General features: G+C 39.0%; 1 protein-coding gene across 1 annotated transcript in view; it reads left to right on the top strand.

The window, feature by feature from the left end:
* Positions 1-18,273, top strand: part of LOC126481669 (uncharacterized) — a 266,931-nt gene that overhangs the window by 29,533 nt on the left and 219,125 nt on the right. The gene's annotated exons all lie outside the window — the stretch shown is intronic.

The raw sequence follows: 18,273 nt of genomic DNA, 5'->3' as shown, positions 1-18,273 counted from the left end.
TCAATATTTGCTTTCCTCTCACGGAGAAACTCACAACACAGTATACAGGCCAGCACCAAACATGTAAATACGAGAAAGGTGCATAATATCGCTTCGTTTCCGATTTAAACATTCGCCTGTGCCTGATGCTTAATGGTTTGTGGCTGAGCGCCAATAGCACCGGTCACCTTGCAATTTTTTACAGGCCTGACTCGCTCTCTTAAGGAATTCTAGACTCATTACATTAACCAAAGCATCTGTATCTATTGTCAGAATCACAGGTATTCCTCAAATACTTGTTTTGACCACGGCTTGTACTAATTCAGTCTCTCTCTGTGGGCAAGAAAGAGGTTTGTTTAACGGCTCTTGTTGCAATTTTTTTTCCTACTGACCAACTAGGATCACGTGGCAACCTCAATTCCTCTTTATTTTCTTGTTGTTTTCTACTCTCCCAGTACTTCTTCCTCTTCTCCCTATGTTGTCTTTTCCTTTCTTCTGCCCTTGTTGTTCCCGAGTTATTATTTATTCTGCATTGAAAGCCTTCTAAATTTAATATTTTATTCTTAAAAAGATTTCTCTCTGGTATCTTCGATTCTTTGATATTGCTTCTTTCTACATTCCTTATTTTTGTAATCCATGCTATTGTCGATTTCTTCTTCCAGAAATACAGGAATATTTGTTTCATGAGCCTGTTCTCATTCATTCGGTGGAGGTGTTCATAAAAGATTAATCTTCTTTTAGCCATTACTTTTGATATATTCTGTATATTTTTGTAGATCTCCTCACTACTACTCATTTTCCAGCCATCTGTAATTTGTATTGCACCCATAATTTTTCTAACTATTCGTCTTTCAAATACCTCTATTCTGCTTGGTGCTTGAGACCCTTTGTGTACATGTTTAAAAGTTAGGTAAACATTTCTAGTACTATTTTTAGCAAAATTTCTTGCATTTCCATAAGCTGAGTTTTTTCAAAGGTTCTTTTAATTTTTTGGATTATTTTTGATGTTTCTTTTCTTTGATGTCGGAGTTCTTCTAAATGTTGTTTTTTTAACATCTCCAGTTTTGAGCTCTTTGTTCTAATGCTTCTTCACACTCTTCGTTCCACCATGTCTTTATTTTTTTTTTTTTTGGCCATTCCCAAAGTTTTCTCTCCCGATTTAATAACTTGTACGTGGAATTCGTGCCAATCACCTTGTTTTGATGTCTCAGTTTCTTCCCTAAATTTTTCTTTTTTTCTGTTGTAATATTAGCTGTAGCAGAGTTGTATCTAATTACTATCTTGGTTGTATTCCTTGTTTCAAATGGGAGAAATCATATTTCAATTTTTGAGAGATAATGATCTGTATGAAATTCCCCAATTCCGTTTACTAGTCATAATTTCCATGATATTCCTATTACACATGGCTATGTGTTGAAATTCTTCTGGCTTGGCATTTGGAGATATCTGTGTTTTTACTTTCCTTGGAATTTTGCTAATATGTGTTTACATCGGGTTTAACCGGAACATTTTGGACGTATTGGTCAGTCTTTCACGAGTTCTGCCTGTTACTAAATGTGCTGGATATTCGCCTACAATATTCTTAAATTTCTTTTCCTTCCCAACTTGCACATTGAAGTCGCCGTGAAGTATTTTAACGTTGTTTTTAGGCGCGTTGGACATTTCAGATTCCGAAGGTTCCCGAAACTGATTTACTTTTTGCAGATGTCTTCTGTTATCATCATTTATAGGATGTTGGTAATTTATTAAGATATAGTTTGTATTCTTCCTTCCTTCCGTTATTATAACTCGGCTAATTTCTTCTTCTGTTGCCTTTGTTACTGTGATTTGGCGAATTGTTCTACTTATCACGCTTGCATGGAAATGAATTACCATTACCGTGCTCGCCATTCTGCTGTATGTCTTGTTATATTAAATCAATAGAACCTAACATTGACATGAAATGTTCCATATCATGTTCCAGTACGTTAATAAGTTTCTCTTTGATATTGTTCGCTAACAGCGCTTTGAGTAACCGAATCACATTGCAGTTTGGGATAGGTTCATCCCAGTATCGTCTATTATTTATATTCTCACGAAATATTTTCTTGATGTACCCTGTTTGTGATTATACATCTCTGGCTGAAACTTGTTTTCGCAACCGTTCTTGAATACAAGGAGACCAAAATTTCTATAAAAAATGATTTTTCGGATTCTTCCCGCGTACTGCAAGTTCGCGCAATTTGCGTTGTCCATAAGGCTGCTTAGCCTTTGATATGAGGGATTGTATTTTCTGTCTCTCTCTGTCCACGCATATGACAATAAGTTCTTAAATCCTCTTATGATCACTACAGGATAATCGATCTCTTTTCATCTGGATAGAGTAAATTGCCTGTGTTCCGTAAGACTTTCCTCTAGCAATATGCAACGTCCCCAGAACTGCAATTTTTTGTCTGATAATCAGACTGTGGCTACTTGCGTTACAAACGCAAGACTGATCATACGTGCCATGAAAACTATGCGCATTGCCATATTGTTTCCTCAGTGCACGTTAATATTTAATTCTTGCCTATTGTTACACTTTTTTTTCATACACACACTCGGTATTGTTATTATCCCAAGGTGGTATGCTAGATTTTACTTTACTCACTGAGCAACTTGGCTCGGACGTAGTACACTCCGTGTTAACAACATTTTTATATCGAATCTCTTTACTTATTCGTTGTATAACACTTTTTAATTCAGTTTCTACATGTTCTGCAATTTCTGATCTTTAACTTATAACCACTGGCTGAACTCTCCATCAGTTTTCTTTGTATGTTTAGCCAGATGCTGTTTACGCTTTTCTTCGTTTGGGGGTTCTAGGTTCTCTAAACCTTCCGTTATTTTCTGTAGACCTTCTTTCACTACATTATATTCTTTTTGCAAAGTTTGCAACTGGCTTGCTAACGTATTGACTAACTTGGGTAAGTCTTAACACGTGTCTTTTTTTTTTTAAGCTCATTAACTCCATCTTCTATTTCGTCTAGACTCAGATCTAGCTTTTTATCATGTTCATTCTGTTTTTTTTCTCACATTCATTTAAATTTTTCTTTAATAGTTCTTGTACTTTAGCGACCAAAGGTTTGTCAAGCTCAGCTTGTTTGAAATCACGTTCCCTGCCGTGTTCTTCCAACTTTCTTAATTATTTTACAAATGGGTCTCGAATCGGAGAACAAACTGATGCCCTTTCAGTCTTGTCTGTTCCCAACTTACATTCTGTTTCTTACGTGTTACTACGTTTGATTCCTCCACCATATTACTATCAGGAAACGACATCGGTTCTACCGAACTAGCGTCCTCCAATTCCAGCATTGTATTGGCTGCAGTGGAGACTAACTTATTATTATTATAACTTATTGAAACGTCCCCTTTGAAATATTATACATAACTGTGTTTAAACTGACACACAATATTTTTAGCGCAACGTAATCTGACTTTCAAAAATCCCTACAAAAGAATGGCCCTAACTAACATTAACCTATACCTTTCACAAATCACTTACCTCACCAAAAATCTTCGTTACTCGAACTACTGCAATACAGCGGGCGCCACTACTGCCAGCTAAATAAAAGATTCAAACTACTGAAGGCACTACCTACTGATAGGCATAGTTAGCAAATGAAAGATTTTGATAGAGATCAACCAATGTATTTACCTTACTAGTGTTCAAAAGTCATAATATATATATAGCAGTTCATTACATCCAGTCTTACAAATTTCAAAACTCCGCCATTTCTCTCCCCACATCCACCACTGCTGGCGGCTCACCTCGAACAGCGCAACGCTACGCGCTGTTAACATCCAGCTGCCCAACACTACAATGGCAGACAACAATGCAAACTAGCCACAGACTGGACACAGCATAGCCAGTGATTTTCATACAGAGCGCTTCGTGGCGTTACCAATATAAAAACCTAAACAGCCTACTTACATTATAAATTATACAGAATACCTTCTTCGGACATCCCTTGACTAGCTTGTGATCCTACTTGTCTGCCCAACATGACCATACCTAACAATACATAATACACGATGTACACAAATCACGTAGTAGATAATGCCGGATGTTCCACGAGACTTTTCGTGGATGAAGTTGCGACGTTAGAAAATTGTACCGATATATAGGAAGACCTACGAAGGATCGACTCTTGGTGAGATAGGCAGTTGACTCTCATCGTAAACCAAACACGGGCAAACACGCTGAAAGACTCTTTATTGTATGATTATACGATTGCAGAACGATCACTGGAAGCAGTTGCATCCATTAAATATCTAGGAATATGCCTAACGAACGTGGAAGGAAAACATAAAACTATTCGTAGCTAAAGCAGATGCCAAAGACAGATTCATTAAAAGAGACCTCAGGAAGTGTGATCTACCCACAATGGAGGTAGCTTACAAAACGCTCGTTCCACCAATGTCAGATTATTGCTTGTCAGCCTGTGATCGATACCAGATAGAACTGATAAAGGAGAGAGAGAAGATCCAAAGAAGAGCAGTGCGTTTGTTACTGGTTACTGGTCGAAATCGTCGTGAGAACCTTGTTCAACTCCATTGGCAGACACTACAAACGAGGCTTTCTGTTTTGTGGTGTGTTCTACTACTGCCAAATTTCCGAGAGCGCACATTCCTGGAAGAGTCAGTCAACATATTGCGTCCTCCTAAGTATATCTCGAAAAAAAAAAATCATGAAAATTAAAGTTATAGAGATACCGACAATCGTTCCTCCCGAGGAACATTTGTAGTGGAACAGGAAAGAGAGTGTAAGTTTACCCTCCCACACATCACTATTAAAATTCTCATTCTTGGCACAAATTTTGAAAGCTTCGAGAGGCTTAGAATATACAAAAGAATAATTTTTACTTGTCTTCATTATCTCATTGTTGTTGTCGATGGCTCAAAGTCTTGTCTAGGGGTACATTCTTGCAGCTCAAATTTAGATTTTGTAGGTTCTTGATGATTAAATAACTGATGAAGATTTGCCTGTATTAGTCTTGAATTTTATTCTTAAGTCACATCTTTCAACATCACACCGTTTTTACATTTTGTTGGTGACAAACTTAGAAAACATCTACTTTCATCAGACGCTATTCTGCGGTACTCACATTATTCCAAACAGTTTACAAAGGAAAAGAGTTTACAAACTTTCTTTACCAAAGAAGAATCTTCGCTAAAATATATAATTATTTTGTAAATCAATCTAGAAATAAATTTAATAATTTGCATTAGAGTGTGCAATTAATAATATGAATTTTAAGTATCCCACAAATTTCGTAATTTCAAATATTTTTAAAAGCAGAGTAATTTTAACTGTTAATACATATTGATCGTAACACGTTAATTTCTTTTTTATACATTTTAGCCTGAAATATAATGCATTGTATACAAAATCGTATGAATTATTTTAATGAAAAAGCTGAGATAATTTTAACCTATGCAAGAATCGATACTATACATGGTATCGTTTATCTCTATATAAAAAAGGGTCAATTTTTCGAGGAGGGTGATTCATTATAGGAGGAAATGACAGTAATACACAAAGTACCCTTTGCCACAGACCATAATGGTGCTTGCGGAGTGTAAATATAGATGCAGATAACAATTAAGTCGATTATGTTACTCATAAATATCTGCACAGATCTTCTAGTTAAGACACTCTTATTACCTCGTCACAAAAGAAACGAGTCTTCCCGCTTTACTAAGAAAGTATCTATCGTGCCATAGTAGTGGACATTTGTGGACGAAAGTTGGTTCTGCTCTAATGATGACCTCTACTAGTCTAACATATTTGGCAACTACACAGTTTTGCGACAGGAGTCTCGTTCCTTTTGTGCTAGGCATGCAGGGATGGTTTCTCTTAACAACTCATGGTCAATGCCCTCTTTCATCCTACTCTAGTACTGCTAGAACTGCCTCTTCACGACCTCGATGTCAGTGTAAGAACACACCAGTCGTAATCATCTTTAATTTTTTGAACTTGGGTGTTTTTAATATCATCCGAGATTGTATTGGAATCGAAAACAATCTTTCAGGCACACTACTTACCCTCCTAGAAGCAAAAAAATTTATATCATTCTAGAAGAAAGTAATAACGATATTTCAAATGCGTCTAATTTTCACCATTTCGACTGCAGTAACAATATGCTGTGGTTTTAGTATAGACATATCGCTCCTTTCAACTATAATAATGATTTAGTAATGTGAAAAACACTCAACTTCGCCGTAGTTAGAAATCCATATTAAACTCTAGATTCTGTAACTGGTTGGGTTAATCAGCGTATTTGCTGGAAGAAACTAAGGGCGCTCTCTTTCAATATGACCAAGCCTTGTAAGGCACTACGATGTTCAAACCAACCTTCAGCCTCAGGGCAGATTTACGTTGTATCTGGTAAGCTTTCTCTTGATGAGATATCAAAGTAACTACCGGACTGAATTTTCCCTAGTCAGTGGTTATTAAGGCATCAGACAAGCTTTGACCAAAAATAACCAATGGGAATGTTACATAGAGCTAACTATCGAACTTCTTCAAGAATCTTGTAATTCTGACAGGTACACTTGTAAATCAGAATCACCCCCATAACTTGCACTAAATAAACATGCGTATTTTATTTTCTAGCCATTTCTGGATATTTCCACATTATTTAACAGAGAAGCTGATTTCTCTCCCTCTTCCACACCCGCCTTGAACTCTTCATTTACACAATTTATGCAAAACCTCTGTCCTCAGGTAATGAGATAATAATACTGAAACAACTTCGACTTTCTGTTGTGTAGTAAATATTACTCCACTGTCAAACTGTTTAGTGAAGAAAAGCATGTTTAATCTATTTTCTAAGTTAGATATTACACCAATAATGTCCTACAACACCCTTTAATTTCTTTGTTGCATACTGTAAGACAACGGTGTATTTAGAATCATCAAATAATATCTTTTGTGATTTACAGCAATTTCGTTCTTACACGATGCATCAGAAGACATGAATAACATGAAACAATGGCACAAGAAAATAGGTTTGGAAACAAAACCTTGTTAGTGTAAGAGAAAAAGTTCTGGGATAAATATAAAAAAAGTATATTTTCATGTTAGACATGATCAGAGTAAGAGATAAAAAGTAATGTGCAGGTGGATTCTGAACAGTTTAAGGAACTGAGTGAAGTTCAGTATTCTGATGTCAAAATTACCAACTCACTGGCCACAACCAGAAAACATAAAGTCACATAATTATTTCAGTGAGTCTACAAGTTATCATTGAAGTAACAAGATGTAAAAAAAGAAGCCTACCAGCCATACAGAAGGCCTGCAGGCGTACTACTATTCTGCAACATTGCTCATTATATTCATGTTTATTCTAAATGTGTTGTTGCAGATAAACCGCAGCCCAGTGCGTAACTTCCAAAATTTTAGGTGACGGAACGCGTTTCTTTAACCATGCAACCCCCTCCCCTCAGCCATAACAATCTTGGTTTATTATCCGACAACGATATTATTGCGCTTGGACTCCCGTGGCCGTTACTGAAAACGTGCAATGACGTTACAGTAAACAAGTACAGTGGTGACTAAGGAAATTGGATCGCACTGTGAATAATCATACGCACGTAATATTTTAAATTTTCGGTGCCAGCCTGTTCCAGTGAGTTCAAAAAAATATTGCCTGGGAAATGGCGCAGCACCGTTGTTGCCGAAATTAAGTCGTGCACCACATAATCAAAAACGTATTAGCTGTTTGGGGTAGTGGGTTTCCATTAATTATGTTGTCAAACTACTTTTTGTTACCCGTAACAGTGTGAAGTTTGAGTACAGTCATGGTTGACCTTTTGACAAATAACACTTGCTACTTCTCTTTAATGTTACCAATTATTGTACATCGCAGACGTATTTCCACACATCAAAAAAAAGTTTTGCACCACCTCGGTTCCGAGAGTTCTAGAACCTGCACAGAAAACTGGAATAGAAATCAACATATACATCATTTCTGCCCTTTTTATTGCCCATGAAAACTACACATTGAATGTTGTGCCACCATACAGCAAGACCTTCAGAGGTGGTGGTCCAGACTGCTGTCCACACTGGTACCTGTAATACCCAGTGGTTCTCTTGCATGTTGCGTACTATCCACAACTTCATCAAGGCACTGTTGGTCCTGATTGTCCCATTCCTCAACGGCGATTCGGCGTAGATCCCTCAGAGTGGGTTATGGGTCGTGTCGTCCATAAACAGCCCTTTTCAATTTATCCCAGGCATGTTCGATAGGGTTCATGTCTGGAGAATATGCTAGCCACTCTAGTCTAGTGATGTCGTTATCTTGAAGGAAGTCATTCACAAGATGTGCACGATGGGGGCGCGAATTGTCGTCTATGAAGACAATTGTCTCGCCAATATGCTTCCGATATGGATGCATTACGGTCGGAGGATGTCATTCACGTATCGTACAGCCGTTATGGCGCCTTCCACGATCACCAGTGGCGTATGTCAGCCCCACACAATGCCACCCCAAAACAGCAGGGAACCTCCACCTTGCTGAACTCGCTGGTCAGTGTGTCTAAGGTGTTCAGACTGACCTGGTTGCCTCCGAACACGTCTCCGACAATTGTCTAGTTGACGGCATATGCAACACTCATCGGTGAACGTGATGCCAATCCTGAGCGGTCCATTCGGCATGTTGTTGGGCCCATCTGTACCGCGCTGCATGGTGTCGTGGTTGCAAAGATGGAACTCGCCGTGGGCGTAGGGAGTGAAGTTGCGCATCATGCAGCCTATTGCACACAGTTTGAGCCGTAACACGACGTCCTGTGGCTGCACGAAAAGCATGGTGGCGTTGCTGTCAGGGTTTCTCCGAGCCATAATCCGTAGGTAGTAGTCATCCACTGCAGTAGTAGCTCTTGGGCGGCCTGAGCGAGGCATGTCATCGACAGTTCCTGTTTCTCTGTATCTCTTCCATGTCCGAACAACATCGCTTTGGTTCACTCCGAGATGACTGGACACTTTCCATGTTGAGAGCCATTTCTGGCACAAAGTAACAATGCGGACGCAATCGAACCGCGGTATTGACCGTCTAGGCATGGTTGAATTACAGACAACACGAGCCGTGTACCTCCTTCCTGGTGGAATGCCTGGAATTGATCGGCTGTCGGACTCCCTCCGTCTAATAGGCGCTGCTCTTGCATGGTTGTTTGCATCTTTGGGCCGGTTTAGTGGCGTCTCTGAACAGTCAAAGAGACTGTGTCCGTGATACAATATCCACAGTCAATCTCTTTCTTCAGGAGTTCTGAGAACTGGGGTGATGCAAAACTTGTTTTTGATGTGTGTAGCTGCGTATTTGTTTTACTGCACACTTAAACCGGTTCGTCATCCCTGTGGGTTCTCTTTAACGACGCACTCTGCAGAACATGCTTATGAAACTGTGTATAGTCTTTCGTCCTAGGTTCTTCATGAATTTTGTACTTGGTACGATAAATTACTCATACGTTTCTAAATACAAGTCGGTTACTTAAAGAATGTGTTCTCAGAACGGTGTAGCGATAGATATGCACGCTGTGGAAATACCGCATTGTTCCCTGAAAATTAGAAATGCTGTCCAGCGAGAAGATTCGGATAGTTACATGAATTTCAATAGCTAATTCTCTAAGTAATAAGTATATACAGCATTTCGTTCGGCCTTGGTTTCGCGCAACATTTTGGGTCCACCCTATAGCCATGAGTGACAGGGTGGGGGGCAGCCTTCAGTGGAAGAAACTGCGCATTATGTGTCCAGACACCAGACAAGACATTGATGCGGACTACGTCGCCTCGTAATCGGTAGGTGTTTTGGTGCTTGTATCTCTACCGTGATAGCTAAGTATCGGCCGTAGAGGGAAAAAAAGGTTCAAAATCGGTGCAGGGACATACGAAATAGTTGTAAGAATATCAGTACTGGCGTACCATAGGCCTACACGAGAATTTGAACTACTCGATTTCTCGTCGAAATTCTGTGAATATCTGTGGTAGCCAATTCGTTCGCACATTTCACGCAAGAAAATTTCTGCTATGTTGAAATTATTTCTTTAGATACTGTTTTTTCTGACTGGTTCGATGCGGCCCGCCATGAACTCCTCTCTTGTGCCAGTCTCTTCATCTCATAGTAACACTTGCACCCTGCGTCCTCGATTATTTGTTGGATATATTCCGGTCTCTGTCTCCCCTACAGTTTTTACCCTCTACGTATCTACCCCTTATTACCATGGACGTTATTCCTTGATGTCTTATTACATGTCCTATCATCCTGGCCCTTTTTTGCCGGTTTTTTCCCTGAGTTCCTTTCTTCGTTGACTCTTCAGGGGTACTTAAGAGTTCTTGAAATTTTCAACAACCATCTATAACATATATGTTAATGCGTATTTTATATACCAGATGTGTTCAGAAAATAACAAGAATGTTGTAATTTCGGATATCCTATTAGTCCTATTTGCGCGGTTTTTCCCTTGCTGTGTTGGTAAATACGTCTGAAAACATATTAAAGAACAACCGCCTTCAGCCACAAATTGTGATTTTATTATAATGCACGATGCATTTCTAGCTCTGGGGGCTGATTTTCAGGTGCTTTGACAGTCTATATCAACTTTACATAATTTCGTTTAATTCTGGGCCTGGCAAGATCACATTGTTGTATTACAAAATGCCTCATTATGAAATATAAGTTTATAAAACTATGATAATTCGGAAAGTAACTTACAGTACGGTACTTTCTGATTTATCATAGTTTTATTAAATAATATTTCATAATGTGGCATTTAGTCATATAACGATGATGTAAAGTTGATGTAGACTGTCAAAACACTTGAAGATGAGCCCCCAGTGCTCGAAATGCATCGTGCATTTTAATAAAATCACGATTTGTGGATGAAGGCGAAAGTAATAGTTACGGAAAAACACTGCAAACAATGGATAAAATTACGTCTGAAAAGAATCTGTACAACGACAGCCATAAGGTTACATGTATTTTTATAGTATCGACGATTATTTATTTTTTGTAAAAATAGATCAGGGAATTTTTGTTGAATTTTCCTGTAAGAACCGAATAAAGTGCAGCAAAGTCTTAGAAATAGGCGCTATTAAGTATTGCTTCTGGTGAGACTGCTCTGAGTAAAACAAGGGTTTCCAACTAGTACAAACGTTTCGGAGAAGGCGGTAAGGATGTTGGAGATTAGCGCTCTGGACACCCCAGCCTCAACCTAATAAATCCTGAAAAAATTATTACGATCACCAAATCACAGATAAGTCGCTGATGTCGCTAAGATTTTGCATTGGGCACCCCTTTCAGTTTGACACACCAACCGGCGGCCTGTGTCACTTTAACCTTAAACTGGCCCAGGGGTCTTACCATAAACTTTCTTTAGGTTGTTTTGGTTGTGAAATATATGACACAAAAATGTGTACCAAAATTGTTGTATTTCTAACAAAAACAGCGGCGAGTGCGATTTGGTCAGATGTCGCCAGATGAAGCCAACAACGATGAGCTACTGAAACGTCTCGCGCCGAAATTAACGCTCAGTCGTGCCAGTGGAAACATTCTGGATCGACAAGTGCGTGCAAAAAGTGAAGGTTATGCTGTGTTCTTTGATTTTAACGACATAATGCTCCATGATTGGTTGTCACAAGGCCCAACGATAAATAAGGTTGGGCTCCCATACCATAGTGTCAAAGGGGGGGGGGGCGCTGGAACTGAATGTACGGTTTATTTTTAATGATTTGGAAGACGAACGGTGATTAGTAAACAGCGATAAAAATTTTCCAGGTCCGAACATCTTAGAAACCGGTGTAACACTGACTTTTAAATCGTTTTCTTGAAAGAAAACTCTATATTTTTTCCTTTCCCCGAGAGTTGGGGGAGAGGACGGGGCAGGTGGCCCTCCTCTGCCCATAGGTATAGGCGCCCTTGGTACTAATAACAAGTTTACCGTTTACAATCCGAAAGAAAACGCTCAGGTTGTTGCGAATCAGTTCGTGGCTTTTGCAACACAATAATGCTCTTGCTCACACGTCTCTGGTTGTTCGTGAATTTGTGACCAAAACTAATACTAACATGATGCTACAGCCCCATATTCATCAGACATGGTCCCATGTGGCTTAGGTTAGGTTAGAAGCTATTCTGTGTATGAAGTATAGATAGTTTAGCCTCCACAGGTGGGATGGATACCACGACGGCTTTATGCTTGGAGACGACTGCTGCAATGCGGCGTTTGCTTCTAAAAAGATACCGAATGCATGTAAATAAGCTATATCTGTTTCCAAAAGAACGTGGGGGGTACTGAACAATCTGCCATCAATAATCAGAATTACGCAACAAGTTTTATGAATACGAGATGAAAGGGAAAACCCCTGCTATAAAAGTTAAAAATGTTTTAACTGTGTGACAACAGTTTCCTCGTCCCCCCTCCAATTAGCGTCAGAAGTAACCACTTACCTCTCAATCTAAAACGCCGTTCTTGATGTGCTTCATATTTATACGTACATATGACCAAAATATATAGTCAGCGGTACATAGCATTAAGTCACTGTCCCAAAAATGTTATTCCGAGTTATTATGCAACAGTGGTAGGACGTCCGACTTGCGTATAAAGATTTTGCCAATGAGGTTATGGGCGCGTAATGGTTAACTTACAAGGCGAAAGTAAATGCTGTTTCTATTATATGATACACAGATAAAATGCCAGAGCAGGGAAGAATTATTTAATTAACGAAAGATAGATTTGTGATTTCAAAATAGCTCACCTTTTTCTAAAAATGGTGAAAATTAAAGCAGTGGTTGCAGGATATTCAGATAATCAGATTATAGTACAGGAAACTTCAATGTTCTTTAACACTAGCTCAGTGCTCTTTTACACACTTGCTCATTGGATTTGAGAAAAGAAATAGCAAGGTATCGATGGCTCTAATATTTCAGATTGAGTGTAGCTTTTAATAAAGGAAATTATCTATAACTTAACACCGTGTCTTTTTAGTACATTTGCACAAAGAATAGTTTCAATATTCGGTATAGGATGAATTTAACATTTTGTAGTTCGCTATCTGGGGTACAAAAGTGCAGATATTAGCCTTTAAATTAGTCTTTAGGGCATCGTAAATAGCATCCAACACATCAAACAAAAGCTTTGAAATTGTGCTTTTAATGTGGTATGACTTGAATATTGGGAAGATGTAATCGCCAGATGTGAAATACCGAAATCTACTTTTACTCGAGCCAGGAATGCATATTTAATCTGAGCATCAGATTTTTTAACTGAGTTCGAATCAAACACTGCTACAAGTACTCGAATTATGTTGTGTTATCTGAAAGTGTTGCAAATATGAGTCTTTGACTTTACATACTCAATATGATTAGAGATGACCCTGAAAAATTTGTTTAAAATTGTGCTAGAATACGTTAATTAATCTTCAGTGACTATCATTTAGCTTATGTGTGAAAGATACACAAAGCTTAGAATGAGATACTCGGAATAAGTAAAATATTGAAAAGCAGATGCACATAACACCACATTTGCAAACCATTTCATGTAACAGACTCACCCTCCTACTGACGTAAAAACGTCAGTAAGCAATAATAATAGTTTGTAGACAGCTAATGTCCACCTACCCCAACACAAAAAGATCCACTACAGTAACTTAAGCATAAGATACTCCTTTGAACAAATTATTTTTTGATGTTATAATTCACACCTAAAATTTTCGATATAGATTTTGCCTACTTGTACTTTCCAATGAACCTGCGATTTCTCTAGATAGATTCCAGACTTTATGTCGATTATGATACTTTTATCATCAGGATGCCACAAATTTATTCTTTCTCGAATTAGGCTTGAGTTTCTTACAGCCCATACGTGAGAACAACGGTAGATTTGACTGGAGAAAACAAACTGATTTGAATGTCACCGACTGTTGTGCGAAGTCTATGCCTATATGTTTGGGCGATGAGATCCGCTGCAATATGACCACATTCATACTGGCGTACTGATTTGAAAAGATCGGTCGTAATCGGCCAACGTTGGTCGTCAGCGGAATTCACCGATACCGCTGATACAGAAAATTGGCACCAATTGGAATCCTATGTGACCTATCCAAGGCTTTTGACTATGTCAACCATGAAATTCTGCTATATAAAGCAGACTACTATGGGTTAAGTGGAATAATGGAGGGGGGGGGGCATGTATTAAATCCTACTTTACAGACAGGAAACAAGGGATAGTAATTACTGACGTAAAGGAAACCCAGCTTTATCCAAGTGGAGCACAGTCAACACTGGAGTGCCTCAAGGGTCGGTATTGAGACCCTTCCTGTTTCTTATATTTATAAATGACCCCCCCCCCCCAATTCTGCGCCACATCAGTGAGCAAGTTCGCCATATTCGCTGATGGCACATCTCTTCTAGTTGATAAAGCAACAGAGAACAACCGGGAAACATCTGTGAACAATGCATCTGATGCATTCTGAAATGGTTTAACTCTAATGGACTCCCTCTCTGAATATAAAAAAACTCATTAGGTCCAGCGTCATATGACACATAATAAAGTGGAGGATATGAATATAGAATGTAATGGACAACAAATAAAGCAAGTCGACTCAGCTAAGTTCCTGGGTGTGTACATAATAGCAAACGAAATTGGTCCAACCATATCACAGATCCAGACAAAAAGCTACATTCTACATCATTTGCTTTACGCATAATTGCATCAACCACACATAAGGATACCGTAGGAGCTGCTTATTTCGGATATTTCCATGCACTTTTGTCTTACGGAATCATCTTTAGGGGCAACCAGCCCTTGGCAAAAAAAGTTTTTATTGCTCAGAAGAGAGCTATACGCATCATGAGTGATGCGCAACCAAGGCACTCATGCAGGAATCTGTTAAGGAAACTATAGGTATTTAAAGGGGTATCTCAGCGTATATACTCCCTTGTATGTTTCATTAATAAAAACCACTCTTTCTTCAAAACCAATGATGAACATCATGATCACAACACAAGGCCAAAAGAAGACTTTCATAGCAACCAGTCAAACTATACCCTTGTACCGAAAGGAGTAAATTATACAGGCATCAAAATTTACTATGCTCTACCCAGCGTCATCAAAAGTCTTGATCCTGAAATACCAGTGTTGAAGAGCAAACTGAAGGAATACCTAATACAAAAGTCATTCTATCCAATTAGTGAATTTTTTAGTGCATAGGAGGAAGTTTTTATTACACAACTGAGTCAGCAAAATAATGGTTCAAATGCCCCTGAGCACTATGGGACTTAACATCTGAGGTCATCAGTCCCCTAGAACTTAGAACTACTTAAACCTAACTAGGCTAAGGACATCACACACATCCATGCCCGAGGCAGGGTTCGAACCTGCGATCGTAGCGGTCGCGCGGTTCCAGACTGAAGCGCCTATAACCGCTCGGTCACACAGGCCGGCAACCGAGTTAGCCATTCAGTGTAAGCATAAATGTAAACTATTTGTTGCTGTAGTGTTATACAGGGTGATTCAAAAAGAATACCACAACTTTAGGAATTTAAAACTCTGCAACGACAAAAGGCAGAGCTAAGCACTATCTGTCGGCGAATTAAGGGAGCTATAAAGTTTCATTTAGTTGTACATTTGTTCGCTTGATGCGCTGTTGACTAGGCGTCAGCGTCAGTTGATGCTAAGATGGCGACCGCTCAACAGAAAGCTTTTTGTGTTATTGAGTACGGCAGAAGTGAATCGACGACAGTTGTTCAGCGTGCATTTCGAACGAAGTATGGTGTTAAACCTCCTGATAGGTGGTGTATTAAACGTTGGTATAAACAGTTTACAGAGAATGGGTGTTCACGCAAAGGGAAAAGTTCTGGACGGCCGAGAACGAGTGATGAAAATGTAGCACGCATCCAGCAAGCATTTGTTCGCAGCCCAGGAAAATCGACTCGCAGAGCTAGCAGAGAGCTGCAAATTCCACAATCAACTGTATGGAGAGTCCTACGAAAAAGGATAGTTATGAAACCTGAACGTCAACTACCCGAGGCGATGGATCGGCCGCCAGGCAGCCCGTGACAGAGCACTTCATCACTGGCCTCCAAGAAGCCCTGATCTTACCCCCTGCGATTTTTTCTTATGGGGGTATGTTAAGGATATGGTGTTTCGGCCACCTCTCCCAGCCATCATTGATGATTTGAAACGAGAAATAACAGCAGCTATCCAAACTGTTACGCCTGATATGCTACAGAGAGTGTGGAATGAGTTGGAGTATCGGGTTGATATTGCTCGTGTGTCTGGAGGGGGCCTTATTGAACGTCTCTGAACTTGTTTTTGAGTGAAAAAAAAACCTTTTTAAATACTCTTTGTAATGATGTATAACAGAAGGTTATATTATGTTTCTTTCATTAAATACACATTTTTAAAGTTGTGGTATTCTTTTTGAATCACCCTGTATTGTTGTTCAGATACTTTGATGTTGTTAATTTGAAACTGTACACATAAGTATTAATTCTGATGTATGTCATGTGTTTTTATTTCTTCTAGTGTTCCATGTTTTTACTATGAGTCTCGTCAAGACTTAACCATATTGTGTGCTGCTGTACTGTTAACATTGTAAAAATACTGACTCGTTTCATATCCTTGCAACTCCATTGCTATAAGGATCAACGGAACTCTCAATAAAATAAAATAATAAAAATAATCCGCCGATGACCGACATCGGCCAAAGACGGCCGATCCTTTCAAAGCATTACGTCACTACTTGTAAGGTCACAATGTAGCCGATCTCATTGCCCGAACTTAAAAGATTTCTGAAGACAGTTGGTGGAATTCAGATCAGATTAAGATGAATGTATGTACCACTGCTGTATGTAAGTTTATCTAACCTATTTATGACGTTTGCAAAAGACATGAGCCTGACTGTCTTCATACAAAAAATGTAAATAAATAAATAAAAAAGTTCTTTTTTTTGTGCATAGTGACTGACATGACACTTGATTATGAACTGTGAGAAAGAGTTGTCGCGTCCTGAGGATGAAAAATATCATAATCGGGATATAGTTCGGAATGTGTGGTCTGAGAACGCCAATAGGAAACAGCAAGTTGGCAAAATTTTTCCCGAAAATATAAGGTGCAGATTACAACCTCGAAAATTAATTCGTTCAGGTGACAAGAATGTCTTATCTTATGCTTAAAGTTACTGTAAGGAATCTTTTTGTGCTGTGATGTGGACATTAACTGCCTACAAATTATGATTACCGTATTGGTTACTGCCGATTTTATGTCAGTAGGGTGGTGATTCTGTTACATGATGTGTTTGCAAATGTGGTGTACGTACATGTTTCCACATTTCAGTGATTAGGTGTTAAGAATAACTTATTCTAAACTTTATCTTTCAAACGTTTCGAGTACCTATGTAGACCTGTGATTCGAGTTCCATTAGAAAGTCTCATACTCACATTAAAGTTACAGTTCTGGCCCAAATAAAATCAGAAGTGAAACTTTGATATTTGACGCATGGCGATTGATCTTTCCAGTAAATAGCCTATGGCACGTTCTGAAAAGTACAGTTTCAAAGTTTTTGTGTGATATGCTGGATTCCATTTGCGATGCTCTAAATACTAATTTAAAAGCTAATATTTTCACCCGTTTGAACCCCAAATACTACGATTTTTTAAAAATTTATTCGATACCGAGTTTTGGAGCTATGCTTCGTGCAAGTGCATTAAAGGACGTTATAATATAGTTGATTTTCTTACTAAAAGTTACACTCAATCTGGAATAATACTGCCGCCAGAAAACCTTTTTACGTCCTTACTGAAATCCACTGAGCAAGTGTTTAAAGGGCAGTAAAGTTTACAGTACTCGCCACGTTCTTTTCGAGAGAGCCCTATAACTGATGTACATGCGTTCGGCATCTTTTTAATAGCTAACGCCGCACTTAGGTACTCGTATCCAAGCACTGAAGGTGGAGGTTAAAATCTAACCTACTTCATACATAGAATAGATTTTAACGCAACCTAACCTAACATAATCTCTTCGACTCATCCAAAACCTGACAAATGAGATCGGCAGCACCGTGACCAAGCTGTCGACCTCTGTTGACAGTATCTGGCGACCATTGTCGGTGTCACTGTGAACGCAACTTTAAGTGCACGCTACTTACAGTGATGGACCGCGCAAAAGTCAAATTACGAGTCGTAATTCATTGACAAGGAAACATTGTCGACGGGCGAGATCATGGCCTGCTTCATTTGTAGAAGAGTCGCCCAGCCTCGCTTTAACCCACGAGACGTTAAA

The sequence above is a fragment of the Schistocerca serialis genome, chromosome 5 (assembly GCF_023864345.2).
Source record: "Schistocerca serialis cubense isolate TAMUIC-IGC-003099 chromosome 5, iqSchSeri2.2, whole genome shotgun sequence".
Classification (NCBI taxonomy): Eukaryota; Metazoa; Arthropoda; class Insecta; order Orthoptera; family Acrididae; genus Schistocerca; species Schistocerca serialis.
This window is presented reverse-complemented; position numbering and strand designations above follow the sequence as displayed.